Here is a 6762-nt window from a genome sequence, read left to right as displayed (position 1 = left end):
GGTTCCCTGGAGGAGTGAGGGGTCCCAGCCCCACAGCAGGCGCCCAGCCCTGGGCTCCAGGGCCGGGAAGAGACGTCCCCACAGCTTCGGGCTGTGAAAACCAGCGGGGACTGTGGCTGAGGGTCGCGGAGGCTGCGGGAGCCCCAGCAGCTCCTCTAAAGGGCCCGGCACGGACTCACTCGGACGCTCCCTCTGAGCCCAGCGCCGGGCGGCAGCCTGAAAGGACCCGGGACACTCAGGGAGGAACTAACCTGCCTGAAATCAGGGCGAGAGCTGGAGGGGCGGCTTCCTCCCGGGAAGAAGGGCTGGCAGAGGCCATTGCTCCTTAGGCGAATCCTCCCCACACACAGCCAGCAGGCAGGCGCCATATTTGAATTGCCAGCACCTGACTCTCACCTTTGGCCCCGCCCCGTGACTCCCGGAGGCCCCGCCCCTCCCCACCTGCAGCTCATCTGGGCCATTTCCAGGGGCTTTTCTATGCAAGTGGCCTCTCGAGCCTCATGCTTAGGACTTTCCTAAAATCTCTCAAACAAGCAGCAGCATCCCCCATACAGCTTGATAAGCGGCCCTAGGCCTGGCGCTAGCGGCAGCCTGCACTGGCTCACAGCTTGGCCTCTCCTGGACACCGCCGAGCCCAGCACAAGTAGCAGCCAGCTACGTTTTGCTGTGTAGCTCATGCTGGGTGGCCCTGGGCAAGGCACAGGCAAAGGCTGACTTTGCACCTCCCAGGAGGCGCCAGAGACAGTGCACCTGGGGTCAGACTCGACCACACTGGATTACAACCCTACCACATCCATGAGTGACACACTCAAGGGGCGCACTTGGTGACCACCAAAGCTCCACTGAAGTAAATCCTGCTCCGTAGGGGTGTTTCCAGCACAGCAGCTCTTCGGCTGTAGTTGCAGCTGGTCCTCACAGCTGATTGGCCGGGGGGTCAATTCCTCCCAGTGACGCCAACAGCAACCAAGGATCAACTACAACAGGTCAGAGCACACAACCCACACAGGGGAGCACCTAGAAGGCCCAGCTCAGGTGACTGGGGAGGCTGAGCCACTGGACCCTACAGGACACCTACTACACAAAGCCACTCTACAAATTCCAGGAGACATAGGAGCTCTACGTAATACATAGAAACAAACACCTGGAAGCAGCCAAAATGTGGAGGCAAAGAAACATGTCACAAAAGAGAGAACAGAAGAAATCTCTAGAAGAGGAACTAAACGAAATAGATCCAAGCAAGCTAACAGATACAGAGTTCAGAATTTTGTTTATAAGGACGTTTAAGCAGACTATTAGGGAAATAACTGAGAAAATTGATAACATAATAAAGTACCAATTTGAAATGAAGGCTACACAAACTGAAATGAAGAATAATTTACAGGAAGTCAACAGTAGAGTAGAGGACGCTGAGAATCAAATCAGCAATTTGGAACATGAGGAAACAAAAAACACCCAACCAGAAGAGCAAAAAGAAAAAAGAATCCAGAAATATGAAGATAGTATAAGGAGCCTCTGGGACAACTTCAAGAGGCCCAACATTTGTATTATTGGGGTGCCAGAAGGGGAACAAAGAGACCAAGAAATTGAAAACCTATTTGAAAAAATAATTACAGAAAACTTCCCCTACCTGGGAAAAGAAATAGACTCACAAGCCCAGGAATCACAGAGAGTCCCAAACAAGAGGAACCCAAAGAGGCCCACAGCAGGACACATCATAATTAAAATGCCAAAGGTTAAAGACAAAGAGAGAATCTTAAAAGTAGCAAGAGAAAAGCAATTAGTTACCTACAAGGGAGCACCCATACGACTGTCAGCTGATTTCTCAACAGAAACTTTGCAGGCCAGAAGGGAGTGGCAAGAAATATTCAAAGTGATGAAAAACAAGAACCTACAACCAAGATTGCTCTACCCAGCAAAGCTATCATTTAGAATTGAAGGTCAGATAAAGAGCTTCACAGATAAGAAAAAGCTAAAGGAGTTCATCACCACCAGACCAGCACTACAAGAAAAGTTGAAGGGTCTTCTTTAAGAAGCTAATGAACAGAAGAATCTGACAAACTAAATAGATCCAGAGACATTGATGTATGCAACAGACGATCATATTTCAGAGGAAAGAGGGAAGGAGGGGTGGAGGGTGGGAAGAGATTAACCAAAGAAGTTATATGCATAACCCATGGACACAGTCAATAACGGGGTGAAGGCTTGGGGAGGGGGTGGGAGCAAAGTGGAGGGGGTCAATTAGGGGGGAAAAATGAGACACCTGTGATACTCTCAACAATAAAGATTAAAAAAATAAAATAAAAGATGGTTCTTTAGGACTTTAGTCTGCCGTCTTCTCGGCTTGCTGGCTTTTTGAATAAAGTTGCTTTCCTTGCCCCAACACCTTGTTGCACAACTTGTTGCTCAGTTGTGCGGTGAGTGGTATGAGCTTGAACTCAGTTACAGGAGGACATGATGCCCATCGGAAGAACCCCTTCCAGGAGTGGGAGGTGATTGGAGCCAGTGAGTGAATATTCTTGGATGTTCATTTGAGGTAGTAGTTGGGCCCATGAAATAAGTGGACATGGGGTTGGGGGGCTGTAGCAGTGTGGAGATGGGCTAGACATAGTCCTCTTGTATCCTCTGATGCACAAGATGCCAACAAGAACTGTCTGCCAGCAAGAGAGACAGAGACTGCGAATGGCTGCAGGAAGACTACTGGGGAAGGCCTCACACAGAGCTAGCAAGTCAGACTGACTCTGGTAGCCCTGGGGTGGGGGTGGGGGGGTACAAATGGATCCTGACAAGAACAGGCACTGACTCTGTGCTGGACTGAGTTTACCCTGTGGTAGATGCAAATGCTCAGGATACAATAAAAGGACTGGCACAAAAGATACTAGGTTGATTTGGATTGCCCAGTCACATATTTTCAGCCCAAGAACACATTTTACAGCCCATAGTGTTCATCCTCAGAGTGATGGTTTGATGGAGAGTTTAAACAGGCAATCAAAACTTTTTTTTTTCGAAAATGGGGAGGTAAAGGCATGAAAGGCTGGCTTACACACTTTCATGAGTGTGTGTTAATGCATTCAACACGAGGGGGTCAAGGGAGGGTTCTTATTAGATAGATTCTTATGCTTTGGGGGTGGGATTTGGGGATGGGAGGGGGTGGGAAGGATGCTGGTACAACTCTACATTTTTTCTTTTCCCTCTACATCACCTCAACTTCTTTTGTCCTACCCAGTGCAGTGGTCCCAGGACCAGGGCTATAACTGCAGGTGCCGGAAGCAGCCGTGACCCCTCAGTAAGAAATTGTAACTGTACCTTCTACCTTTACGCCATAATACCTGAGTCTGGCAAAACTGGGGCTGACAGTGAATGCAGCCCTACTGCTGAATGGTTGGGACAGCCTACTAGTTCTACAATTGAGTAACCTGGGTAACCCTACCCATGGGAATGGGAGTGGCCTGAGGGGGGGGGCACAGTCCAGACCCGCACAGTGACCAAACCTGATACCAGTGGAAAGTCAGGGTGTAAATGGAGAGAAGGATAAAGGAATGAATGAAAGGTTTATGCAATGAGAGAAATCCAGTACTACATTGGTGCCTTGAGAGACACTCAGAGCAAGATGTTGCTGAAACCACTCCTGCTTTTGGAACCTAAAAAAACTGAATGAAAGTCTGCAAACCTGAATGGCATCACTCTGGAAGGCATTTTACTCATGCAGTGTGCTGATGGGCTGGACTGTCAGTGGCTGAATGGGACTCTGGTAAAGTGCCATAGCTCTTCAGGACACATCGACTGCCACACTGCAATAGGGTGTAACACTAGCCTTGTTATAATACTGAAATTGAGAGTCAAATGTACTTGGAATTTGAGCTAAAGCCTCCTCAGGAAGTAAAACAAACAGAAAATAACTGGCCTGAATAAGAACTAGATTTACCTAACCATCAGCTTCTTATTTATTTATTCAATATGAAGCTTTTATTGCATCTGTAAAATATTGCAAATAAGTGTGACAAATCATTCAGTGTCTTGCTATTTCTATAGCTGATCAACTCGTCTTTCTGAGCTTGAGACACTGAACAAGCAACACCTGACCTCATCCGAACTCTGAGGATGTATTTTTTTGCCCAAGAAATTTCTGATTTCAACAAGAGAACCATTCTCCTGACTAATGACATTGGTGGGGAAGTGAGCATACACAGGCCTCCTCTTGTAACGGAAGCCCAGTGTAACACCCTTGATCATGTTCTGTACGTGACTGCAGATAGTGCGAACTGTGGCCAGTTCCTTTCTAATTCCCCAGCATTTGTCAACCCGGAGCCTCTTCTTTTTCTTTCCAAGGAGACTGAGTTCTACACTGATGTGGTTGAAGTCACTCCACAGGGTGCTTCTGGGGCCCTTCACAATAACTGTGTGTCCCTTCAGAGTGATGCCCACATGTTCTGGGATGACAGTCTGATTGCTGAGAATGGTCTTCATCCTCACAGTAGGTGCAGCAAAGAGCCCATCAGCTAATTTCTATGCTAAATAGCTTTGCACACATTTATTAGAAGTGTGGGAAATGAATAATTAGTGGTATCAGTAGGCTGGTGTAAGATGAACTATGTGAGTGATCACAGTGCATTGGTTCTTTGGAAAGATTAATAAAGCTGATAAAATCCTAGTAAGATTTAGCAAGGAGAGAGAGGGAGAGGGGGAGGGGGAGGGGAGGGGGAGAGGGGGAGGGGGAGGGGGAGGGGGAGGGAGAGAGAAACTACCTACATCAGGAATCAATAAGTGGCATAATTACAGGTCCTACAGAGGCCTTTCCCTGGTGGTCCCACCTCCATCCCCAAGATAACTGGGACTGTCAGCCACTTCTGAGACGTAGACTAGCCGGGCCTCATGGTCTAGTCCCTTGCAATTTCAAGTGAGGGACTCCCTGGCTCTCCCTGACTCGGTTCATCGTTCTGCTGCACTGCCCCAGACAGCCTGGGGGTGGCATTCCAGCAGTGGCCTCCAAGTTGGGGGTCTGCTGACTGCTGCACCAGCAGTCTCCTGTGGGCATGGAGACCCAGGCCCATCCAGGTCCCCCATAACCTTTCTCAGCACTGGTTTCCTCTGTCACTGTGGTCGTAGTCAGGTGGAAGAGGCTGACCCTGAGGGACACAGGAACACTGCTGTTTTCCAAAAGATGTCTTGTTGAGGGAGGTCTGGGAACTTCCTGGAAGTGACACTTAAGCCAAGCAGGCAGAAGCAGGGAGATGGGCAAGGGCATGGTATGCCACCTGACATGGCAGGAGGAGGGGCGCAGCTTAGTTTGAACTTTGTCCTGAGGGCCAGGGGAGCCTGTGGGCTTTCAGCAGGGCCTGGCCTAGCTGGCTCCACGACTAAGGAATGCTACTCTTTGGGAAAAGGGGACGAGTGAGTGAAGTGGGAGAGACTGGGGCAGGGAGCCCAGGGAGGGGGCTGGGCAGGGGCACGGGGTCTGAACCAGGCTCCAGAGCCAATAATGCCAACCTCTGCCCTCCCCTCCCACCACTACTCTCACCTGCAGGGAAGAGGTAAAAGGCTTCTGTGGGGACAGCAGGACCCATCTCCTCAGACATCCTGTCCATAGGGTGGGAGAGGATGGTGAGCCTGGGGCTGAGGCTCCTGCAAGCTGCCCTCTTCAGGTGGTCCTGACTAGAGCAAAGCAGCAAGGTAGGCGACCCCTTCTCCCCTCCTCCCAGGGCACAGATGTAGGCTTTGTCCTTTAGCACCCAGACTGTGGGCAGGCAAAGCCAAGGGATGGGGAGCTGGCAGGGGGGCTACAGGGCTGCATTGTTCAGGCTAGACCCTGTCGGACCTGGGAGTCTGGGACAGAGATTCTAAGTCACTGCTGGTGGAGCAAGAGCACCAGAGGTCCTTTGCTCAGTCTTGTACCCAGAAGGCACTAGCACTAGCATTTTTCAGAGGGGCCCAGAAGGACATCCAAGGGCTTGGGGCAGGAGCTCCATCGTCCCCACCTGCCCTTCTGCCTGGGAGGTATTACTTCCTGCCCCCCTGACTTGCAGCCCTGAGCTATATTCACGGGAGGCCTGAGGCCAGGCTCCATGATGCTCCCGAGCTCGAAACCTACCCACAGCTCCTAGGATGAAGCCCAGATCACTTAGTGTGGTCACTCCAGCCCCATGCAGCCCATCTCACTCCACAGCGTCCTGTGGGAGCAACTCCAGCTGTGGAAGCTGCCTCGCTCTTCCTCTGCCGGAGACTCCCCTCCTTCAGAATTCCTCCCTTTATCCTACCCCCACACCAGGCCATATGGGTCCCAGATATCTGACCAGTGGGTTTGTGTCTACACTATGTGGGTGCTGACTTTAGTGAAAAAAAATTGGAAATTCATTTACAAGCCTTGTGACTCCTTTTATCAGACATAACTAATTGTGGGTGGAGATCTGGGGAAGCCATCAGCCTGTTCTGGGCCCTGTACCTGTTCTTTGCTCTCTCTATGCCAGCTAGCCACAGTGGTTGCCTTTCAGTGGGCATACATTCCTTTCAGCCTCAGGGCCCTTGCATCTGCTGTTCCTGTGTCTGAAATTTTCCTACATCCCTCCTATACATAGATAACTGTTCATCCATTTCCCCAGAAAAACCTTCTCTGACCTCCCTGTTTAGGTCAAATGCTCCTTAGGACATGCCCTCTCATTGTGTCTTTTCCCACGAGGATCTGTCAAAACTGTAACTCATGTGTGTTTACTATGTCCATTTCTCTCCCCCTCGCCCGTGAGCTCTGCAAAGGCAGGAACCCTGTCTAGT

The sequence above is a fragment of the Miniopterus natalensis genome, chromosome 4, assembly GCF_054644295.1.
Source record: "Miniopterus natalensis isolate mMinNat1 chromosome 4, mMinNat1.hap1, whole genome shotgun sequence".
Taxonomy (NCBI): Eukaryota; Metazoa; Chordata; class Mammalia; order Chiroptera; family Miniopteridae; genus Miniopterus; species Miniopterus natalensis.
Note: the sequence above shows the minus strand (reverse complement) of the source record.